Source organism: Zootermopsis nevadensis, unplaced genomic scaffold (assembly GCF_977971745.1).
Source record: "Zootermopsis nevadensis isolate Lab colony 2312 unplaced genomic scaffold, Znev_1.0 Znev_ptg000029l, whole genome shotgun sequence".
NCBI classification, from domain to species: domain Eukaryota; kingdom Metazoa; phylum Arthropoda; class Insecta; order Blattodea; family Termopsidae; genus Zootermopsis; species Zootermopsis nevadensis.
The window spans coordinates 8,071,244-8,095,931 of record NW_028259161.1 but is presented as its reverse complement, the minus strand read 5'-3'; the positions used below and the strand labels follow the sequence as shown (position 1 = coordinate 8,095,931).

General features: G+C 36.2%; 1 protein-coding gene across 2 annotated transcripts in view; it reads right to left on the bottom strand.

Annotated features, from left to right (window-relative positions):
• The window catches only part of side (motor axon guidance molcule sidestep), a 199,471-nt gene that overhangs the window by 168,663 nt on the left and 6,120 nt on the right, over nucleotides 1–24,688 (bottom strand). Inside the window, exon 1 of one of the 2 annotated variants that reach the window (XM_022080162.2) lies at nucleotides 2,298–2,479. The exons of the other annotated variant lie outside the window; for it this stretch is intronic. The gene's annotated coding sequence lies outside the window, so the exon portion shown is untranslated. Of the gene's footprint in view, nucleotides 1–2,297; nucleotides 2,480–24,688 lie in introns of those variants that run through there. 2 annotated transcript variants of the gene reach the window in all.

The window sequence follows — 24,688 nt, the reverse complement described above, 5'->3', positions numbered from 1 at the left end:
AAGCTCACAAACAATTGTATGTACTGATAATTTTCCCCTGGTTTGCCTGGGTGTAATCCTGCATATAATGTAATTTGTAATAAGTTCGGAAAGAAGCAGTAGTTTAATCGTCCACTCTAGTTTAAAGCTTGTCTCCCGCGTCTTCAAGCCATTATTTCTTACGTGCCATTTTCAAACATGCATTTACAATACACAGCCACATTTAAAATTTCTCCCTAAAATGCAATTATCACTAAGGGGGCCATTTGTGACATGCATATATTATTAATCACACTGTTGTTAACAACTGTTTAACCAACTATTTGCAAGACTACAATTAAATAAAAACTACAACAGAATCGAAACCAAAAGTACTACATTACAATTGTAAAAAGTACCACCAAAAATTTTGTTTAAATACCTGCATATACATTTAACCACGCCTATAATTTATAACCTCCCCCCCCAGTTATCCTGCCAAGCTGTCGTCATCTCTTATAAGTTTCTCACAAAGAAGGTATTTTCATATAAACTTCCTTTCATGCCTCGCGTGTGAAATTCAAATGCAGTAAAAATGGTTATTGGTCGTTTCTAAGGTTCACAAATAGACGGTAGTTTAGATATATTAAACTGATGGGAAGGAAGGGAAGTTTGCCACGCATTTGATCTTTATGGTCGAATCTATTTCTGATCTATATTTTAAAGCAGTTAACAAATGCCTGTAATATACAGCGCCTTTCATAGTTTAGAGGTCGAAATTAAATGTTCATTTCTCATGTTATAGCCCATGTGTAGTTATTTTCTACCTAAATAAAAATTTATATTTCTGGAAATAAAAGAAAAATGTTAACCTTTTAACAAAGTGGAATGAATTTAACATAGAACTGTTACTAAATCATACACCGTTCAGTGTACTTGAAAATTTTCATTTCTTGTCATATAGATAAAACGTCAAGTACTTCTCCGACTTCTGAGGATAATTTTATAAGAACTCCTACTTATTCTTGATTTTGTAGTAAAGATCTGTAATTATTACAGCCCGTAATATACCACAGACGTCGAATGCGTGGAAATAATAAACAAGCAAAGTTTTACTCCACATATTTATTTGTCTAACAAAATACTAAACAGATTTCATATTAAGTTTCTTAAGCTGCAACTCTGTCTAATCAGAAAACTGAACACGTTTTCAAAATACCAATACAAACCTTCCTGTACCTCCGACCAGTCTTAAAACAGACATCCCCTAACACTCGCAACAACGTTTTTCCCACACCCTCGTAATTTCTGATTCGTGGAAGAAATGACTTTTTAGATTAGTCTGTGTTGATTATATTTTCAAAATTAACCATTATATTGATTTTTTTATTTTGAATGTTTCAATTATGGAATTACTTATCCTGGTTGTTGTAGATAAAGCTGTATCACGTTTCATAATAAGAAAATTGCGCCAACTATTTATGTGTAACATCTGAAGAAAACGAAACAATTCCTTAAAAATCAAACAATTTGTATGACTTTATTAACCGTACACGCCTCTTGGATAAAAAGTAATCTATCCAATTTCCTTAAAGATCAGTTCTGAAGTTACTGATTCTCAAACGCTAGTCTGTTCAGAATCGGAATTGTGTTTTTAAAAACACCCGGTGATGATAAAAAATAGCAGCCGCATGTAATTTGAAACTGAAGTGAAATTTAGAAGAAACAATTCCTATCAGATTTGGTGTAGTTGCTTTTTGAACTAAATACTCTGTTACAGCTCATGTATCCGGTTTTAATACACAATTAAAATATATGTAACGAAGATAGCTCACGTTCTGGTAGTGGATGAGCCACTTCCCGAGCTTTCCAAGTACATCGAAAGCTGTGTAAGCTTTATTGACGCAGGAGACTCAGAACAAAAGCATTTTATTGCATGAGGTCGGCTCGAATTATTTGAAGCAGCTATTGAAAGACAAATACAACTTCATTGTAATAAGAGTCTCGGAATTTCTAAAATATAAAGGGAGATTTTGATCAAATAAACTATGAGCTACATAGAATCTTACGCGCTTTGATAATAGCTGCATCAATCAGTCAAAATTGCCGTTTTATTTAGCTCTCTAAATATTCACCACATCGAGAATTTATTATAGTTCAAGTTAAAAATTATTTTGATTTCTCCGGACCACACGTAAAAATAAATATATTAAATTAAATAGCTTAATACATCTTTCGCCATTGAATATTTTGCGTATAGCGTAATTAAAATATTGTGAACATTTAACCATATGTTTGAGTGCTTGTGAAATAAATAAAAAATATGGTTCGTAACTCACTGTTTGACATCTTGTTGCGAGTACAATACAATATTATGCATTATAAGTTTATTAGTTTCCTCGACTTTTATATTAAGTAAACATTCCATGTGTCACTCTGAAAGATGATTTCTTTTGTGTTAGATTATGTATAAGTACAGACGTTACAGAATTGATTCCATTAAAGTACACTTTCTGATCACAAGTGACTGGAAGTCGACAGGCGACAGTTAAAAACAACAGGAAAGAGAACCTATTAAATACAGAACTGATTTCCTGTTTATAAACTTGCTAACGTATCTGGCTAGAATTATTTAAGGAATGAGCTACTTTTCCAGAAGAGAAATATAAATCGGCATCATAAATCCTATATTTGATACGTTGATAGCGACGAATCGTACTTAATAACCATCTTCCCCATCCAACCAAATTAGTCCTCACTCCCGTACCAATAATTCTAACCCCCTCCCTCCCCGCTCCGGACCATAATACACTGAAAGCAACACGACCAGTAACTATTCCTCAGTATGACTCATCCAAGCAAGGAGACGCATTATGTGTGCTGTGTCGCTGGCTTCAAGAAATTCTGGAAAGTCTAATTAATACATTAAACACAGTTGTATGGTTGTGCCCCCCCTTCCAGTAACAAAAACCAGAATGTAAACATTTGGATACTTACTAAACATATTTAATGCTGGATAACCTACGTTCACCAAAATCTAAACAAATGGCTGGGACACAAAATATACCAGTATTCTTCCATAATAAGAGAACCCTATTACCATCCCGCAAGTAACATGTGTTCCTCATGATCACATAGGTAACGCACAAATCACAGGTCATTAATATTTGTTCCCCACACACATATCTTAACGTCGGGCAGCTTGAAGTTGTTTTATTCTGTTTTCATGTACATTGCAGAACTATGCACAGCAAACGACATTCAGTCCTTTATAACACTGTCTTCTTATTTAGACTTCAATTTAAAATAGGCATGAAACCACCAAATCCGACTCGCAATATACTCAGTGTCACTTGCGATGAATAACAAGAGCTGTTTTAAGATGGTTCATTTCTGGGTTGTTGGGCCATGTAGTCTGGTAGAAACTTACAGACGTTTCAGAAGTACGTGATGCCTCAATCGTGAGGGCGATCTTCGCCGCCGTGAGAACCTCAAATCTCACGAGGTGAATATTGTAGGATGACCTGAGTTATGATTATATATTTGTCGGAACAAGACTATGGATTTGTGATGAATGTCGTATCATAGGGGTTTCCAACGTCGACGTTGTCTGCGAGAGAACTGTGATGGGCAAATTTACATGTAAATAACTCATTATAATGCTGACATCCTGTGAGTAGGCAACCATACTGTCCTGGAGCAACAAGACCTTCATGTCGTGGTAATTTATTTTGATGCGGTGAATACACCGCCACCACAGCATCTAGGCACGATGATGATGACGTTAGCACAGAGAGGTTTCTCGAAGATGCTCCTTCAGTCACTCTCTTGTCGTCTTCTAATCTGACGTAGAAGGCTGATAACACTGGCACAGAGCTGCCTGCGTACCGGTACTGAACATTCTTTCAGCTTCAAGACTGCATTTGACAGATTTCTGAGCCGGTGTGGAATTACAATGGTACAATTATTAGTCATAGTTAAGAGCATTACACTATTTATTTCAGTACACCTAATATATGCACCGCACACTCTGTGTACCCCCGATAGATGAATCTATTATTATTATGGGTTGATTATTTGCTTTTTAATTAATTTGTATCTTTTTGCCTAGCTCTTTGCTGTTGGCAAACACTCTAATAAAGGAATTGAATTATTACTAATATTATTAGTCCACGGAGTAGAGACGACTTTGCAAAGCCAGTAATACGCTCTTCTAGTAGAGGCATTTCCGTGGCTTATATTGAGCCCGAAAGTTCATTATCGCGTTCACAATAGCCCGTCACCGGTCCTTATCCCAATTTAGACGAATCCATTCAACTTCCCTACTTCTACTTCCCTAGGATATTTATTTATTTATATATTTACTGTAACTATAGATTGATTATAACGTAAATATTAGTAGATCGAGAATATATTCTTGTGTTGGTCGATACAGTACCTATTTCTCCTTTATGAATATTGCCGAATGTAATGCAACAAATTATCCAAGTGGCAAATTGAAATTTCAGACACGTTGTACATTTTTAATAGATTGTTCTCGCATCAGAATTTTATAAATCTAAATGTCAATTATGATCAGTACATAAACGTCAAGTCGAACAAAAGTTTTAATTCCCGTCGGAACTAAAATAATATCAAAGTACAAAAGTGTAAGATAAAGAAATGGAAGGAGGTTGAAGTTGTGAGTTCTTTTTTAATTTTCCCCAGTCCCTTCTTGGGGAATATATGTAGTTTGAAGAACCATCTTCGCACCCATCCATCATGTGGGTTGATGTTTCTTGTGATTAACTTCAGAGTGGAAACTCAACCGAACTCCACGCAACGCATCTCAGCAAATTGGAGGGAGAAAGTTGCCCTGGGACCAACACACGCGGGAAAGGCTAACATAAAAAGGGGTAGCAATGCGGTGTAATTGAGACGCTTCTTATGTGGGCCCTGTCTTCGTTTCTTCTTTCATAAAAAAGAACAGAAAATATGGAATAACAAGTAATTTGTATCATTTGTGTAGACTGGGTGAGGCAAAAAATATAACGAACATTTAAGAGGGGTCCTTCCTTAATCTACATCAAACCAGTCGCTACAGAAACAAAGAAACATCTTATTTAAAAACATATTTACTTGCAAAGCCATGAATATGTCTGTTCTTATAATTGGTCACATCCTTTGATTTCGAACGAAGTGACCCTCGTTCGAGACCTGCATGGAACTTGTGTCGATTATACTCGTGCACTATTTGCTATCTTTTTTATCCGTCAACCAGCCATTGTTATCTGTTGTTTTGCTCATTACGTTAGATCTGAATTAAGTCTCTGTATTAAATGAAGGGAAAAATGTACACTGGTTCCTTACTAAACGTTAAAACATTTCTGTGACGTAGTTATAGCTGTTATTTATTTTGTTTTATATGAAATTATTTCTTTGTAACCTCATATATGCAGTAACGTCCCAAGTGAATGACTCTCACAAAGAAATTTATAATTCCATCTTTGAAACATTACACAAACACATTATATAATAACAATAATTTCACTACCTCGTACCTACAAATACCAACCCTTTTCCCCATCCCCCAATACCCCTTATAACTCCATTATAGTAAATTCCTTGCAACACATTCCACATATAACTACAGTCCATCTGTCTATCTGCCTGTTACCACCACAAAATTTAACTCTCCAGCTGCAACATGTGTTTAGATAAGTAAAGCTGTCCCACTACACGCCATGTAGGTGTTTTGGGAGGGTGGAGGTACAGCTCCAACTCTTTCTTGACCTCGGCACTAGATAGCATTTTTAATATTACTACGACAAACCTTAAACTTAACTACAATTACATATTATACACTTTACAGTTCTCATGTCTTACACGAGCCTTTTTAGAATACATTATTTAATGTCTTAGTTTACCAAATCTTCTAAAAGGACTGCTTACTTTCACTTAAAATATTCATCGCCCTGATGACGGTGGCAGTATGACCTCTGAAACGTTGGTTAGCATCGACCAGACTACACAGCGCAACAACCCAGAAGCCAGAAATCTTCATACTAAGAATCGCCCTGATGACGGAGGCAGTATGACCTTTGAAACGTTGGTTAGCATCGACCAGACTACACAGCGCAACATCCCAGAAGACAGAAATCTTCATACTCACCGCTGTGAAATCTTACATTCTTTGGTTAATTAATACTTCGAAGGACATGTAAAAATTACAGCCCCCCCTCCCCCTCACTGAGAATGTACGTAGCCGTAGTCGGTCAGGAATCAGTCCATTGGCACGATGTGGCTCATAAAAGGTCCAGTTGTGTAAATAAAACTGAACAATATTGCTTTGTGTGACGGAAATATATTTGTTATAGATTTCAAAAACAAACTGTGATGTATTATCTTCTGTATTGTACACGGATTCCGGAGAGACACAAACGTTTAAAATTCATTTAAACTCAGACTGCAGTATTTTTGTAAAAGCTTGCAATAAAAAAGACGCACAAGGGAATATGGGCCGGAGTTCTACAATTTAGCCACTATGACGACGATAAGGACAGTATCTTGACTATAGTGACGCAGGAAACGCGGGAAATGACGCTGCTCTTGCAGACGAGAAATAGCAATCTTCCGGAGTGCGAAGCCGGAAATAGAAGCTTTGTGATCTTTCAGTTCAAGAACATATATAAAACGCACAGACCTACTTACACTACCAGTGCTTATGAAAGTAACCATATAAAAACTGTTAAATATAAAATTTTCAAATTTTAGATTTAAATAAATTCATAATCTTTCCTAAACCATCGTGCTTACAATTTCAGATACCTGGAGTTCGAATCCTGTTCACGGTATATACACTTGCTTACGATTGCATAGCGGCAATTCGGTCACTCATTGGTTCTAATTCTTCGCTCCAGGGTTTCAAGATTTAACGATATATTTGATTTAAAAAAAAATATATCTGATATAAACACACCTGTAGATTTCTCACAAAAAACCTCGACAACTTTTAATGTTGTATTTATGATACAATTTTCTAATACAAAAGTTCTTCCTCGGAGCCTCTATTGGCAGAACCACAAATTTTCACAGAATTAAAGTTGAAGAGACGTGAACAATTTAATATTGAAAGTACTATATATCGAAAAGTTTAATTTCCTTAACAAATCATTAAGAAATCAGTAAACATCAATAACAAAGTAAAAAAATAATGTCACTGAGACCATGCAACACGAATTTTGACGTTTCTGAAGTTACATAAACTGATGATATGAAACATCTTCCTGCTAGATGTTACACTTTGCCTAAGCGTGATGTCCTGTCTAGTATTTGCATGGGTCGTTTGAACTTTCACGCCAGAATTCCTATGCACTCCATTTCGCTCGCTGTATCCCGTACAAGAGGTACATTCAGTGGCGCCTAGACAGTCCCAGTTGGGTGATCCAGCCCTAAATAATGACCAGCATAAAAGTAGGGTCTCCAGTGCAAATTATTCCACTACCAGAGATTCAACTTTACATTCTAAAACAATCGTGTCTTTTCAGTATTGTTTCCGAAACTCTCGATGTTTTCAGTTCCATATTTATAACGCTGGTTACATAGTGGGAGTTACTTCTAGTATCTGACAAAAGTAGCCCAGGTTTAAAACCTAGACAACGCGTTGTAAGTTAAGCCTGACCGCCTCTATAGATCTTCCTCTATTACACATTTATTCACTTTTGGTTTTATTTAGCCATGCTATCACGAGCTCAGACTATACATCACATGATAACATGGCTAATGAACAATAAAATGGGAAGGATGTGGTAGGAAGCAATCGTGGTATAATTAAGGCACAATCCGGACATGGCAATTTCGTGCTTATTAGCTTCCGATCGCGTAAACAACAAGCCTGTTTTCATCTCAGTTTCAATGCGAATTAAATACGTTTCCAAAGGCAGGTAACTTATTTTAGAAATAGTAGGCAAAATGTTGTTTTCGATTTAGGGATCACAGCAATCGCCAACCACAAAAGGAATTTCAGTAATACTGTTTTTTTTAAATGTCCTGTATTGCAGTCTAATTTTCCTCATATCTGATGCAGTTTTCTAAGACACGCTTAACGTAATCAAGAAGTTCGTTTATTGCAGTTGCAATTATATTCATAAGCACTATAATTTGTAGCATTTTAATGTGAGATACTTCAGGGAAATGTAGGGCCATTCCTGTTATTTTCCATCCAGTTGTAGCAGTAGTTAATGTATATATATATATATATTCAGTAAAAATTATGGCACTGTTAAAACTGGATAGTATGTAACAGGAAAAAATCCAAACATAATTTATAAGAAAATCTGTCCCGCTACACGACACGGAGGCACTTTGGGGACGGGGGAAGTTGTAACTCCTAATAATTCTTGAACTCGGCCTTGTACAGGGCTCACTGGTCAGCATCACGCCCTGGTCGCTCTGTACCCATTAGATGAGATTGGATGGGAACAGAACCGGCGTGGACTGGAAAAGAAATCCTTTGACCTTTCTGGGTTTCGAACCTCGGTTGTTTAGTCCGCAATCAGACATTAATATAATTTATAGGACAAATTTATTCCCTTTTTCTTAATATTAAATTTGGTTTACCAGAATCCGTCACTGATTTGGACTATTCTTCAAGTTAAGTCTACGCTGGTGTGTATGTGTATGTGAGGTCGTGGTCTCTTTATAGCGTACTGTGTGGTGACGGTCAACTTACAGCACACTATCAAAAGACGTTTTTAGCATGGAAGGAGATTCTAGGGCACAGTGTAATCTGGTCGTAGAGTGCCAATATCACTGAAAATGTCTAAAGTAGAGTGGAGTGCATTAGAAGGTGGGGATATGGAATTCATTCCTGTTAGGTGCTACAAGGAAAATAGGGCGAGGGTTTGGCGAGAGGGTGGTTTGAGGGGAGAGAGAGATTTTGCTGTAACGAGACTTTTAACGACAGATGTCATTGCGAACAACTCCACATGCATTTTAAATTTCCACTCATGTGTCCCGGGGATGGGAGATTGTAGTGAGTCAGGGTATGTACGTATTAGGGGTAGAAATGGAGGCCCATTGCATGGTCTGTGGTGCGTAACAAAAGCTAAAAACGACTGACAAAAAAAAGGAGTAACGCCATATGTGAACATGATTCTCAAAAGGCATTCAACCAAAAGTGTGTACAGCTATGCACAAAGTACTTTTAAGTAAATCTATCCTAATTTTTTGCTATTATCTTTTGTGTATGTGTGTGTGTGTGTTTAACCGCATGTTCACAATATTTGTTCATAATAACATTCCTGATTAAGTGTGACAAGTTTGTCCCCTTTATGGAAATAAATTTAAAACGGTTAATATTAGTCAGTATTACACCTTGTTTATCTATAAATTCCATATGCACAAAAACAATTCTAAAATATTCTGTTTTAAATTTCTAACAGAGCAACTATAAAACTTCCTACCTGATAATCAAACAAAAAAATTCTTACACATGTAGGCGTAATGTACCATCGAGTGCAATATCAGCTTCAGAAAAGTGGTAATGATAGTATTAGTAGTGGTGGTAGTGGCATGATGTTTAAGTTCGTCTAAAATTCGCTGGTTAATTAGGTTCAATATAGGCACATTCTTCGATGACATTCTAAAAACGTACATTATGCGACGGAAATCAGCTTCTTATACTTTATGTATGTGCGAAGAATTGCATGCAACTACCTATCCACTTATAGAAGGTGATACAACAAACACACCGAATGACGTGCCTCAGGTACATCGGGTTCTGAGGACGTTCGTTTGAAAATATGTGGATTATGTATGCATATTTATTTAGCGCGTGCAGACATATTATTTAAATATTATTAAATCCGTCGATTTATCCCGACCATTAAGAAAATTATATATTAAAAACTCTCATTATAATATAAGCCTACTATTATATCGAAGCATTTCGGTCAAAAAGAACTGCTAATTAAGCTATAAATGTGCATAAATTATTCTGTTTATCTAGAAAATATTCACCAAAATCCAGAGTCTCTAATCCTTATTTTATAACAAATAAATGTATCGTGTCTGAAGAAAAACAAATTGTTTATTTTAGAGTAAAGGATGTCTGTGTGAACAAAATCTAAACATGACGTCTGACAACTCTTGTCGCTTGCGTTCTGTGCTAGCGAGTTTCAAGCAGAAAGTGCACACGTAGCACTACAAACGAACAAATAAAATTGTTCTGACAGAATTTGTTGGCAATAGAGAAAGCCATTACGACATTAATAAAAAGACGCACTGACGTGTTGACATTCCGCAATATACGGATACCTTTAACTATGATAATTTGTATTTATTCAGGTAGCACAGAAAAGAATATTATTAGGCAGAAAAATATTTCATAATATCTGTGATATAATTAACCCTTTTCCAGGAAAACAGCTGCGGGCTGATTTGCATATCACTGGTGAAAGTTATTTCACTTGAATCCAGAAAATTTTATAAGATGGAAGTGTTCTCTTTAATGCATGTTTTCTGTTGTACACTTTACTTTAGCACTGTTTTTGCGTCCGTCCTTAGAATTCAATAAAATTAGATATTACGTGCAAACAAGTTTAGTCCAGCTCCTTCGTGTAGCCTAAATAGAAAACATACACAAGAACATTCCCTTTAAAAAAAATATTCCTGTTCTTGAGTTGCGATAAAGAGATTTTTTCTTAAAGCGCTAAATTCAGACGAAGCAAAGAACTCGGAATGGATTTATGAAAGTAAAATAGGGTGAGAGAGAAATCGTGCCTGCTACCATCAACGATCACCATGTCCCCTCGTGGTGAAAAGTATAAGCATTACCGCTTCAAAAGAAATCTACCAGCGACCATTGCTAACCCCTCTTCCAACATCCCGAATATGCGTTATGGGGTGAGAAGAGAGAAACGAGATATTAAATGTTGCGTGGACAAAGAAGACATAAGAAAGATCCTGCTCAAAGTAGAACGACAAAATATGATAGAGTGATATTGTAATGTAAAAAATGAAATCTATGTCAAAGAGGATGTTTTATGCGACGAATTGCGATGTACTTTAAATAATAATAGTAAAAAAGAATAGCCTATTTTTGAAGAGCAAGTTGGAGTTTATTATCCATTGAAGTGATTATGTTTTCGTAAGCATTTGGATAGTCTCATGTATTTTAACGAGCAGCTTCAATTTTCTTAATGTTGATGGTTCCAAAATCAAGTTAAAACTGTGTGCTCTCATTGTGGAATTCTGGTTTGTGATATCGTGTATTCTTGTCGATGATGTCCATCGTTTCGGAGGAAAGTACTGCCTCAATCTTCAGGTTTATAGTTATTGCTGTGAGAGACGGGAGTGACTGTTTATATTTAACTGTGGTCAATAACGTTTCCAGTGCCCAGTCCCCGAGATATATGAATGAATATGGAGAAACCGTGAAATTACATAGAAAGGTAAAACGGAATAACTCGGTCAAAATACTGTCCCAGTGCCACAACAAACCTCCAGAAGAAGCTACCGATGTTTTCCTCGTCTTCATAATACTGCGAGATAATTATTGTCTATAAAACTGCGTACGAATAACTTTACATTATCGGTCCACGAATCCGGTAGACAAACCTGAAAACAGGCTCTCAACATCATTTTAGACCGTATTAAGTTATAATTCCTTAATTTTCTGTCCTTTCGCATTCGTACGATGGCTGTGTGGCGGCAGATGTCAATTTTATGTGTTTCACGTTGTCCCATTAATGGTTCATTTTTCCGTTCAGTTGTCCCAACAGACATTAAAAAAGAAATTAATTGACTATAGCCACTGACCGTTACAAAGCCACGGTTGAGTTGTCTCTCATTTTATCTCATGCAGGGGTGAACAAGTGTTTACCGCTTTGAAGTTAGTGACATTTTATACAGATTCTGGTGTAGGAGGGTAGGGAAAATTCTTGTCTATTTAAATATGCTGTATTCTTGCATACGTATTGTTCACCAAAACCTAGCAACATACGTTCTAAGTATTATTTACTCTAAATTAAATTAAATCACGCATTAATATTTAAACATCTCGCATATGGAAATTAACAAACAAATCTTTAAAAATAACTGCGACATAAGAAACAACAGAACTAGAAGGCAGATTGGAAGATTACAATGAAAACATGGATGTATGAATTTTTTAAGGGTCCAGCATTAATGCAATTTCCATATCTGCTAGACCTTGTGGCGATTTCTCAACTGCATAGCTGATGACTAAAATATAATGGATGAGAAAGGAAGTAATCGTGACCTTTACTCTCCTAGAAGTTACTTGGAGTGACTGGGAAACAGTCAGAAAATCGTCAGTTGAGATAGTCAAGATTCGAGACGACTTCGAGCGCGTGTAATTTTCTTTCGTAAATGCGTGCCTGTACACCACCTAGTTTTAAATACTGAAGAACACAGCAACCAAATCCGATTTGCAAACATTGTTACTCTGAATCGTTAAACATCAGTGGAGATTACATATTTACGACACGGCTGTCAGAGCTACCACTCCATAATTTCATAAGAAGCAAGGTCATAAACATTGTCACTAAAGGTCAGCTTGGGTTCTACGATGTTTCCGTAAAAATAACGGTAAAAAAACATTACATTTGATGTACGTAGTTGACAGTTTATGTGTAATATTAAACGGCACTTTGTCACGATTCGTCAGCTTTAACGAGAAGTTGTGTGTCAATGACTTTCGTGATAACGTGTTTAAATGTACTACTGGGGCGCATTTAATGTCGTAAAGTTATATTGTGAGTGATATTCATATAACACCTGGGTTATGGTCATGCTCGCAATAAACTTTGTCACACGCAGCCGTAGTAATAATGCCAAGTTAAGCAGTTTTAAGGTGACATCACCTCATCCATCCCATTTCTTCTCATTTCGGTCTCAGACGGCTTTATCAAGGCTTTCTTTCGTGTTCTAGGTCGCCTTGGATTCATATATACAAAATATTAAGACAGATATTCCATGTTCACAAGAAAAATCAGAAAAAGGTCAGTTCGATTTAGATGTTAAGTTCAAATACTGATCAGGGCACTATTTATTTCGCCTTCTATTTTACGATTTATCTGATTAGAACGGTGAGAAATTTGAAGTGTATTATTAAAGAACCTTTTGCTCCTTCTCCTTGACACTTTGTTATTTAATTAACTAATTAGTATTGTTCTATCACAATCCTAAATTTTAACACCAATAACACAATCTCGCTTTCCGGCAATATTTACATCCCTAAGACTTTATCTGGAATTAGTATCACATAGCATATTTATTTTAACATATTTTTGTTAATATTCGTTAATAAATGTGCTCTAAATTTTACGCAATTTTGCTGTCATCAGGCGCATGTTAAAGATTTATTGAATATCGATTACATTTTCTCTGTGGTGTGGATTCATACTTGCAAATATGGGTAAACAAATCAGGAATATGGCGTCAAAAACTGATAATTATTGAATTAGCAATAATTACTCTTGATAAAACGAATAAGCAGAGAAGAGTGGAGAAATGGTGTATGGTAAATTATTTGCTTGGTATGTCACACAGGTGAAAAGCGGATTAGACAAATCCGTATTTTTGATTCGGATGTTGATATTTTTATTTGAGATATGAGTGTAATTTAAAATGGGGATCTGTTACTATCTACTAAAATAATACACCTGTTCTATTCTAACGTGTTATTTATTCCATTCCATAATCACATAGGTTGTATGTAGTAGAGAACGGGGACAACTGTTTATTTGTCTAAAATTGTAGGACAATGAATTTCCGATCTTGTGACGCTATTAAAAGTGAATCGTATGGTGAAATAGTGTCTTAATACTGTTTTGTTGCTTGGATCCCTAGTATCAACAAAGCTGCTGTACATGTATGCCTGTAATGGAGGTCCTAACACGCCAGTATGTTCTACTATTTTAGCGAAAGGACGATTGTGGCGAACCGGGTGCAGTGTGGATGACGATAGCCATAAACATGTTCGGGGGTATAACATCATAGGCGACAAAACACACACCCATCTTCATGTCGGCGGTAAGTTGGACTTCTAACTTGTTTCACCAGGAAGTAGCAATTTTGATATTTAATTTGTCTCAGACCCTGCGTTACGTGATGTGTACGTGAATAGCTTCGGTATTTCAGTGTCTTAAATGAAAAGGGTCTGGAGCGAACGTCAATCATATTCTGAAGTCTTCTGCCAGTGTCAGATGGCAGACCCTTGTGGCTCGAATTTCAATGGCACGTAACCCAATTAGTGGAGTATGTTTTGTTCTCACTAAGAAGAGATTAACTTTGAAACCCTGGAAGTTAGACAAGCTGCAGTACATGGGTTTTATCATAATCGAGATTTTCTGCGTTGGCTGAGGGTCTTTCTTCCCCGATTTTCGATAAATAATTTATAAACGCCTTCCTTACTCGTCAAAGTAAAGGAAAATTATTATTTATTCACTGTGGAAATTGGAGAAAGTTGCCATAAAACTAACCCAGTCCGTACCGTAAGTAGAATGTAAGGAAAATTACGAAGTCCTCAAACAAGGAAATGTAGGTTTTAAGCGTACAGATCAACTGAAATCGCGTCTTTACGAATTATTTAATAAAATCTAGGCCTGAAACTAAATGACTAATAGAACCAGAACTACTGCACTTCGGTTTATACAAATATTCATGTACCAAATAGGTTTACTAGAATAGTTCAATGTCATTTCCTTCTTAATTCTTTATTGTTTTTTCAATTTATTTTATTCACATTTCTTCATTCCTTCCTTCCTTTTCCCATCCTCCCGTCCCATCATTCATCTATTCTTTCTTTCCGAATTGAAAATGTCACTTAACGGAGTAACTCCATTCTCTACGAGTACACCGAATTATATCAGTTCTTACGTCTAATTTCCAAAATACATTTTATCCACGGAAATACATGATGGAAAGTTACCGTTCAAAGCAACCTTGATACTACAGGCTACTTCATACCAGATGAGGGAAGGACTGTGTCATTATAATGACAACGGTGATAAGACGCTCAGCAGATTAAGGTGAGACCCCTCTTAAAACAAACTTCCATAATGTAGCCTTTCATCATCAATGATTAACGCTCCGGTCTATTTTTATGCCAAGTGTTTGCTCTCTGTCCCCACAGGGGATATGATCTTCAGTAGTTACGCGGTATTAAATTTTAAAAGTAATGTTGTCAGTAAATCATTACTTCGTGCGTTCACATACAGTTCACTATAAAATGTAGAGTATCTGTTCTAACATAATTCATATTACTACGTTATCACATTCTTTAAGCGTAAACTTTGATACATGCTAGATGCGGTTCTTCATACATATAAATTCACGAAGTAGCTCCATTAGTCTGAGGTTAACTGGTTTAGATACCAAGCCTGGGCTAATATTTTTTTATCTAAACTATACCCTATTTTTAAAGTACGGTCAGGTACCTGGACGATATATCAAATACTAAGTTATGTGCCATCAAATCGGCAGGGAATTTCGTTATTACCTTATATTCCGAACAAGGACTGTGCTCCATGATATTAGCCACTTAAAAGTTTTAAGCTTTGAAGTAAGAAAAATTTCAACTTGAGTAAAGACGACTAAGTAACAAAGAAAGAAACCCGGATTTACGGTGATTACGCTCTATTAGGTGTCAGACATAAAATAGTCTCTATGACTTTAGACCACTGACTGGCTTGAAAACCAAATTGGACCAGCGTCGAGCAATAGAGAAACAGAGGGTGTGTTTAACAGCATATGTTCTACAAGGGCGTTTAGTTTATTTGTCATTACTGCATTTCTAAGAAATTGGGTCGTACATTTTGTTATTACAGCATTGTGAAAAAGTGGTTTCGTCTACTTCCAAGAGTGAAGTAAAAAAAGTTGAGTCGGTATATAAAGCTGAACGTCATACAGGGTACCGTGTTCTAAAAGTAATGATGTGAGGAACCACAAATATTAAAACATCTTCTACAAGCGATAAATCTGCCATGTCCAGAGTTCGTCTCTTCTGTACTACTGGTTCATATTTCCATGTTATTAAATAATGAGGTAATGCTGTTGGCATTATCGCTCAGAATCTTGAAGGAGCATGCATTAACCCTCGTCTCCCCCCCTTCCGCCACACCCTTCTTCTTCTCTGCTTTATTCCCTTCCTGTCTCTTACATTTCACCCCATAGAACTTGCTGCTCCTTGCTTCCAGCACATTTTGAGCAACATGGATCCCATGGGAAATTGAGGTTTAAAAGAAAATGTAACTTGAAGGAGGGAAAAAGGAAAGGGTAAAGGAAGAAAGAGAGAGAAAGGGGGGGGAAGATGGTGCAAGAAGAGAAAAAAGATAAAGGAGAAAATGTTACCGCTGAAGAATTAGCCAGACGTAACATCTAGATCCAGAAAGGAAACCCTTGATTGACCTCCAAAAGATTGTTAAAAGAAGGTGATAGTGAAAAGGCGGAGAGACGCGGTGAAGAACTAAAAGTGTTAGAAGAGGTGAAAAAGTTGAAATCCTGACGGAACCTTCTCTCTCAATGCTGCCACTATCCAAGTTTTCCATTACCTAATTTTCACTGGGATGCTAACAGTAATGGATTCGGCATGTTGTAGAAAGGATGCTGGGTCTGATACTTTCTATCCCTCCCCAAAGCAGGAATCTGGGCCCACCGACCCCACACACACGCACGCACGCCAACCGTGTTTTGATTGGGTTCTCTAATTCAATAAAGGCTAATAGAAAATTCTTTGGTATGCTGCATTATAGGGGATTCTTACATAATTTATATTGCATTTAATGTTAGTTAGCCAAATTGCCAATGTTCTGGGCGTTTCTTTGCGAACGACAGTTATTACAAATATCATCATTAAATGAGTATAGGCTTTAATGTTTTGGCTCATAAATAAAGGTCAAGTTTATATTGTTGTGTTAATTCTGTATTGTATAATATTTGTGGGCACATATACAAATTTAAAATATAATACTGTAAGCTTACCTATTCAGATTTCGTATATAAGCTGCTGATTATCATATCCTACATATAGAAAAGCTCTATGAGTGCCCTGACATAAATCACTGTTAGTAGCTCCAACTTCTACTTATTATTATTATTTACACAAACACCAATAGCCACTTTACTCGATCAGATAGAACATTCAGTTGTCTAAAGAGAGTACTATCATTTTATTGACTAACTCTAACCTATATACATCTTACATGTGATTGATAGCTCTTTATTATTAGAATTTGTACCGTGAATATCCTCTTGTGATCCGTAATAATATTGACACAGATTCAAATTGAGTTTACGTGAGTAGCGTAAAACATTTTTACACGCATGCTGACAGTAAGTAAAACGCCTTTTAGTTAACACTTTATAGTAGAGTGATGACTGTGTGTCACTTTATTTATCAATCATCATCCTTTTCATTTTATTCGAAGATTGTATTTGTGGGTTTCGTAAGCTATGATTTTCAGAATAAGCAGCTTTAAATATCAATGGTAATACGTCTTAGACTCTCAGGAGACAGGAAACAGGCCTTAACAACTTCTTCCCTTAACCTTTCCTCATTGGACTACCTAATCTTTCTTCCATTTCAAACACTAAAAAATATCTGTAGTTGTTCTAGCGTAACTTTCGGCCATTAGTTAGAAAATCAGCTCACAAAAACATCTTATTTGTCTAGAATGTTGCATTGTCATCTATGTCACAAATAAAATAACAACAATAACAAAGCTTCAAAGCACTGAAGTAATGAATAAAAAGAACTAAGCAAAATTGGTCAAAATCAGATAGCCTATGTGCATCGCGAAATTCTCCACATTAAAAGGTCAAATGGTTTTTTTAATTAAGTAACTAAATCACAATTATTTCCATTCGGCGAGAATGACTAACTGAGCTAAGTACACCATTGCACAGACGACTTTCCTTTTCCGTAACATCGCAGTACACAGTGTAGCTCTTTAGAGTCTCCTACGTCGAAGAAACATCTGTTAGATATTCCAGCTGGTCACAAGACGCTAACGCAGTCTGCACACGGCCTTCCGGTGTTTTGAGTCGGAACACATGTTCTGCGTTGGCAACTGAAACTTTACCTTGCATTCCAAGGTACAGTATTTAATTTTCAAGTTTAACAGTGAAAACAACTCCTGAAGTAATATACAAATCTGTGTTAGGGGTGGCACACGAGCGCTGAAGGGCAACCCCGCTGCTTTCTACTAAAACGTTCTGACTAAACTCCGCGGAGCAAGAAAGTGCCTTCTGAGGGAAAGAAGGGGTTATGTTTACTCAACAGACAAGTTATACTGAAGTGGGGCGTACCTACTACGCCTATGATATTTTCTAAAAATTACTTCATTTAATTAAATTATAATATTCGAGCAATGATAACATTTTGTATAGTCTTTTTCTTTTACAAATTAAGGTGTTTCTTACATGGTGATGAAACTTAATAACTCCCATAGTCTCACAGTTCTACAGTAATTTGTATTATATTTTTTCATAAAAATCCTTCTCAAATGACACGTATAAAATATAATTTAATAAAACATACCAATTTTAACCTTCAGACAAAAGTTAAATATATACCGCTACAATATTGTATAAAACCACTGACATAATTCTTACGTCATATATATATATATATATATATATATATATATATATATATATGCATAGTTTGATTCGATAATTCCTGGAATATTCAGTATTTTTTTCCAAATTTGTTACTTTTCAAGAACATAAATTATTTTTTATCGAGGTAGACGTTATTACGGAAGTTGGAGGTTCTAAATACAAAAATCCCTTCGTTTATCTATTAGGAATCGTGGAAAAACTTTACTCCCTGCACGTCTCAGATAACTTTGTTTACAGGAACTATACCTTTGTACGCCTACATGATTTATTATTGTCCATTTTCTGTAGTCTTATCACCCAGCTTTGAGATTAAAAACACTTTTCAGTTTAATCATGCACGCACTTCAACTACTTTCTGAATTTAGCTTAGCTCAATACTTTTAAAAATACGAGCGACACATACATACCTATCTGAATCTAATTTTACTTTGAAAACAGATAAACCCTTTATCCTGGAAATAACATCACGGACGACGAAAAAGGTTTGTGACAAGAAATTCACTTAAAGTCAAAACAAACACACAATCCCGTCATCTCCGCAGGGAGGGAAATGGGAGCACGAATACAAGTAGCCATTTGGGAGAATGGATTCACAGCCCGGGTTCAAACAACTGCCAACAGACGGAGTTTTGAAGAGCGTCGTAGCTATTAGCTTCTCACATTAGCTGGTATCTTCCTTCAAAAAGTCAATATTTTATTCGGAGCAAAGTTACGTACTGAATAAAAGACAATTATTAACTGGCATGTAATTGTCTTCTTTTGAACTCGGATATGATTTCGTATTGCAATGACCTCGGAAATGTGTCATATGAATGAACATTTTTTAAATTGTCAAAAAAGTGCAATAGATTTTGGTTTGTGTAAAACACATGGACATCTGTTTATCATAAACTTAATTAATTGTAACAGATTTTAGACGTGAGATGAAAATATGGGAACCGAACACTACCAAGTTCTTGTGCAACGTCATCTGTTGAGGCCATGCTCGGATTGGTACGGTATGAATGAATTTGCATTATCCTGGCAACAGCGCCTTAAAATCTGGGCGTCACCCTCTCCCTACCTCCAATATTGCAGTCGTGGTAAGTGAACTGAGTCTGTCAAGATCCTTGAAACGCTACCCATTCCACGATTGTCATTCAAATACGTCTAGGCATGAAGGGTTCCAGAAATCCGATTTGGCGACCTTCAGGGTTAGACAAAGGGGGTGGAGGGCTGGAGGAGAAGGGGTTATAACGCTGAAGTATTAGTCGGAGTAATTGGTTTTCATTTGACGACAGACAGACTGGCAGAATGGTACAGTCAAATACGATTATTTGCCATATAAATAAGTAATATTAACTGCTTAAAAATATTACGTAAATTCAGAAGCAGTAAAGACAGGGGGGATATAATACAACATTGCGTTATCTTTTATGATGACGCTGGATAATGGATCTTTGATGCTGAAGTCAAAAATACAAAATATGTGTTGTCTGTAACAATCTTAAGAATATTTATGCGTCATTATCAAGTAGAATAATCGTATAATGTTGTACATTAAAGAAAATCCAGGTCAAGTATTGGTTCTTTTTTAGTTGTGCTCCAATTTTCATATTCTCCACAATAATTTTCAAAATACGAGACGACAGCCAACTTCTATGTGTAATGAGTAGGCCACATACTAAATCAAAAAAAAAAATCGCGAACTTTCATTTCGTCGTGTCAGGCCAGATTGGAGTGACAATTTGTCTGATACTATTCAATAATAATTTTAGGTGCGCGTACAGAAATTTTGATAAATGGGGGCAATATGTAGGTTTTGGCATCTTGATGTTATTCGTTTACCATTTTGAAAATTCGGTGAAAAGTACATCAGACGTTTAATCTATATTGTGATCTTTAAATTGTATTTATTAAATTGGAGCTGTTAGTAAGCAGAGTTGCGTATAGATGTCGGCACATCTTAAAAACAAAACGTTCACCGTGAAACAACAGTTGGCGGTCTCGTAATCAATGCAGCAGATCAGCTTCCAGCAAGCCAGAACGCAACTTCGGCCGAGGGCGAACCGAAAATACCAGAATTTCACCTGTCGACATTTACAAGTTGCATGAGAAAACTATAGATCAGTGGGAAAATAATCAGAAGCCTTAATGAGTTCCCCTTTCAAAAACCAAATGGGAAAATCTGAAAGAGAAACATCGAAAAATAGAAAATCTTATTGATTCAATAATTCGGACTCAAAAATCAGCATTGCATACCATTTTAATAATCACTTCAGTAAATGGGGGACAAGAGCGAGTTCGTCACACCTGAACTGAATGCCATTTTTAATTGCTTCCATTTCATTCCACGGTCATGCTATTAACGAAAAGAATGCCAAAGAATGAAAGTATTCTTACACAAAAATCATTAATGTTGGTCGGGAAATTGAACAGTGAATGCTTGCTTCTGTTACAATTTACGCAAAAGCGAGTAAATGAAAATAATAAATTTCAAGCAGGAATTTACGTCAACATTCATATAAGAACTATAAACAATGTGGTCTCCTTAACTGAAGGATGAAACAATAATTATGCACCAGTTTAAAATCAGCTAGCAGCGTTCTGACAGTACTGACAAATATAAATAATAGTTAGAGTGGAATGTTCAAGTCTCGTGAATTCACGGAGAGAATTTCATACTTCCCTGCCGTTATATTTTTGTAACTCTGAAAATAGAGGTACACATTCATCGCCCTGATGACGGGGGCAGTATGACCTCCGAAACATTGGTGGAAATCTACCAGACTACACGGCGCAACAACCCAGAAGACAGAAACCTTCAGACTCAATCTCAAATCATACTACTACAGTTTTCGTATTTAAATAATATCCGTTTCCGTATTTACTAATAAGGACATATTTATAGAGCGCAGCAGAGTCGCTCTGAGCTAGTCAAATTCCCCGCCTATTACGGTACTCGAATGCTCATTACTGTGTTCGCTTTGGCTTGCATTATAAATATTAAAACCTGTGCACTGTATATTGGAACAATATGCATATTATTTTATCAGCGCCAACCATTTAGCTCGATATTCCTTTGAATGTCTTCAGCGGAATACTTTTCTTATCTTAGATATGGGTAATTTGTTCTACGCGCTATAAAAGGACGCAGATGCTAAATTTTATTTACAGCCAGAAAGAAACCTCTTTACGCTGTATTTTGAACAAAACACCCCCATCGTGCCATCTTATTTCGTTTCTTCGTAATTTAGTAAAGATTCGAAACGAGTATGCAGCTGACGTTTTACGATCTGTGCATGCTATTTTATTTTAAATAATGACGTTAAATGTTACTTGTATTAAATTTAAAGACAAACAAGTTTTAAAAGTAAGTTGCGTAATCTAATACTTAAACAGTTTTACTTTAGTCTATTTTACTTATTTCTATTATATTTTTAATCTCACAAACTCTCAGTAGTAGTACATGTGATATGCCAAATCTTTTTTATAATTGAATGTAATTGTGTTCCTTTGCCGTTTCAAGTTTTGAAGATATCGCACTAATAAATATGCAAACTTAAGTTCTCTACTATATTCGTATTTTATCAGTATTAATTATCGGATTATAATAGTCCACGACAATTTGATTTATACTCATCGCTTTACCAGCTAGTCTAACATCACCATAAATTTAGAATCAAAACCTTCAGTCTGTATAGAAGTATCTTACATGCAGCAGCAGTGAAGGTTGACAAATTCAGAAGCAACTTTCTTTTTTGTTTCCGTATAAACACACAAAAGCTCTGTCCTCAAGAGACGTGTGTACAGTTTTGTGTGTTTCTTTGTTTCCAAACGACTTCGCTTGTTGCTTACTCACATCCTGGGCCACTTGGGTTTTTTTTCGCCTTTCTAAAGTCTACCCTATGGGCTACGCCAACTCGAACAGCTAATCGAGTGCTACAGCTTAACTCTTGTCACTTCTGTCCAGCATTTCCCTAAGGCGACTGTCCAGAAACAGACATACGTGATTCTGTTTGTCAATCCATGTGAAGCTTTAGACAAGTTACTCTCAACAGATGAACAACGGGAAACCTCAAGGACCAATTTGTTGCCTTCGTAACGCATACTGAATTAAAATACTGATAACTGTTCATGCAAATTTGGTGTCAACACGATTTGCCAGGTCATTCTATAATCTATATTTATTCTGAGAGTCATCGTTGTTAATATTGCAGTCCTATATCAAGAAGTGGTTAAAGGAATTAAATCACTTCATACAGTCCACGGAACCATGTCGCCATCTTTTTGTGGGGACTGGACGTAGGGAAATTAACTTTCATCCTATATATTGAAGACAGAATTTCCGGTTTTAAGTTATAAACATTTGGACGGTTAATAACTTCAGTCGCTGCAATAGTTTTATTAAATAACAGATTGTTTCTGTTTGGCATCTGGCATTTTCAAATTTTAAATGTGCTGGGTTATACTCAACTAGGAATAAATATGTTAAAATTTCGGATTGAAATGTCAACTACAGGGAAAAAAAGAAGCAGGTAACATTTCTGGCGTACCCAAGTGTGTGCAAGAATAATTCAGTTCTTTATGTTTACTGACCTTTCTTAGGAACTTTGTTTTCAGTGAATATTCTGATATATCATTCCTCCATATCGAAACATTTCGTGATTCCTACAAACCGATTTTCATAATTCTCGACGTTCTGTGTTTTGTACGAAGATAATATAACGTAGAATATGAGAAGTGCAGTAGGGCATGGAAATGTCTCATCATGAGTGCAGGAGGCAGGGAAATGTAATTTCTAATTGATTAGTAGAGTGTGACGAGTTTAGAGCTCTCTGTTTTCCTGGAGGGGGTGGATGGTGTTGGCGCGATGCTTGAGTGGTGACGACGCTAGTGTGACGCATGGCTTGCTAATGGTCATCACAGTTCTTGTTGGATTCATTTACTTAACAACAGTCTGTAGGAACAATTACACCCAGTTCATTATGTTGTGTACACAGACAACCCAAATGGCACTTTGCCGAAGCTACCCTCAACCCAGAGTATACAGAAAGCAGTCATTTAAAACAAAAGACTGGGTAATTTAACCATCATAGAACGAAAGATTGTGAACATTCGAGGTTATAGAGGGGCTAAATAATGTAACACATCCAACTGCTTGCCTGAGGAACAGGAAAATAAATCAGCGATTGTATCTGAATCGTATCATCAATATAAATAAATATCTCTGATAATGTTACTATAGTAACTAATTTCAGAGTGTTAAAATGTAACCATATTATCTGACGCCCAGCAATAGTTGTTCGAGGTCACGGCCAATAATCATGTTCTATATTCTTGTTCCTGTTCTATGACTTATAATAATTTCAAAAATATAGTACAGTTAATATCTTCCGTGGAATGGCAGTTTTTAAAATTTCAGGGCATTTTATTCCAAACATACGCACTTTTTTCGTGTTATGTAACGAGTTTAGACAGAGAATTGTAAAATTAAAAGTTTTCATCGGACTTCCATGGATTAATCACAAAAATATAGAATATGGATTATGGATTAAATTTGTAAGGCCTCACGGATTGGATACATTTGTCCTACTTCAAGACGGTAATGCAGTCAGTTTTCTTTTTATCCATAAATGCTAAATTTTCAAACAAAGTAACTTAAACTTAATTTGTCTTTAATATTTTTTTATTTATTTTTTAATATGTTCTGCAGTTTTAATTTAGTGCTGTACGAAAACTAAAATTACGTAATGCGCAGTGCTGTTCAGTGCTCCTGGTACTTGGCAACAGCGAAACAAATTTCACTGCGGAATAATTTTCTCTGTTGTCCGTATCAGGGCGCGGCCTCATCTCTACAGGAACTAGACACAAATCCTGATGAATAATCATACGAGTTGAATTCTGGAGTAGAGTGGGTCCGCTTTACCGTGGTATTAACCAAGATTACGTACAGTAGGTAGCAAGTGACATGGCGGATGGAGACGTGAGGTAGCTGTGAACCCAGAAATACATCAAACGCTTGGATAAGTCGAGAGCGGGAAGAGTCAGGAAAATGGTTTACAATTTAAATTCCTTCCATGTTAAACATTAATCACGCGATTAGGTTAATCGGGGGTTACGT